This window comes from Haliotis cracherodii, unplaced genomic scaffold (assembly GCF_022045235.1).
Source record: "Haliotis cracherodii isolate W230 unplaced genomic scaffold, xgHalCrac1.p SCAF_2, whole genome shotgun sequence".
Classification (NCBI taxonomy): domain Eukaryota; kingdom Metazoa; phylum Mollusca; class Gastropoda; order Lepetellida; family Haliotidae; genus Haliotis; species Haliotis cracherodii.
The window spans coordinates 56434101-56435342 of NW_027266275.1; the positions used below are offsets into that span (position 1 = coordinate 56434101).

General features: G+C 32.4%; 1 pseudogene; it reads left to right on the plus strand.

Moving 5' to 3' along the window:
• The first annotated feature begins 875 nt into the window (after window positions 1-875).
• On the plus strand, window positions 876-1000 carry LOC139469940 (U2 spliceosomal RNA; annotated as a pseudogene).
• Window positions 1001-1242: the final 242 nt, after the last annotated feature.

Below are 1242 nucleotides of genomic sequence, written 5' to 3' on the forward strand. Positions count from 1 at the left end.
AACAAATGTGAAATTACATCCATTACAACATGCATGCATGCATGGAACAAAATGTCATACAATGATTTGTTTGTTCAGTTTCAAACTATAAAGAAATTAAATTTCTCTTAAGGAACAGAGCAATTCTTTTTTGTACATGTACATCACTAATTGCCATTTACAATTTAAACTTATCCTCTGAAGGAAATTTATGAAAATATGATGGAATAAATTGTTGGCGACTAGTTCTGTATGCCGGGCATACCAATAAAAAATAATACTCATCTTCTTTAACTGCCAAATCACATTTTTCACATAAACTTTCTAATACATTTGGGGAATTAAAATCATTTGAGGGTCGTTATTTTTGAATATTCAAGTGGTGAGAAGAGCATCTAAATTTATACAAAATTCTAATCTAATCCTTGTGTTCTAAATGTAGAACATAGGATTCGGGAGTTAACAGTGTCTTAAAACTAGAATAATTTTCTAAAAAAAGAGAATTTTCTACTTTACTGTGCCAATTTTGAATTCCAATATCCTTACACCGTTGTTTGAACTGCTGCAGGAGTGCATCAACATCCCCATACGATTGCATAATCCAAACATATGAAAAACCTGTATTGAACAAAAGTTCCCGAACGTGACTGACCCAGTTTACTCTTCCTAACTCATCATGTGATTTCAACATGGCATAACAAGCCCTGGGATATTTACCACAATCTAAGGTTAAAAGTTTACACCAATATTTAATAACTTTTGTGAAACACTCAACATATATATAATTTCTTCCACAGTCTCCGAGAACCGCATGGCTGGAAGAATATTTAGATAAACCTATGAATTTTTAAAAATACCAACTTTGAACCTTTTCTATTTCGTCGTTATATTTGATATTCGCTTCTTGGCCTTTTGGCTAAGATCAAAGTGTAGTATCTGTTCTTATCAGCTTTATATCTGATACGTCTCCTAATGGAGGCATCGATACTTAATAGTTGTAAAAAGGATGTGTGGACATGTTGAATATTGACAGCATCTGAAACAATGAAAATCTGTGATACTTAATACCCACTTATTTACAATGATAGGTACATTCCCATCGAAATAGTTGCATATCATACAAGAAAAACAGTAGCATCAGATATTTTACTCGGACTGATGATAAGCGATAACTATATCACAGTCAATTCTCTGATTATAATTTTACTCCCCTTGATGATTCCAGGGTTGAATATCTCCCAAGTGATTATTCTTATGGACTAA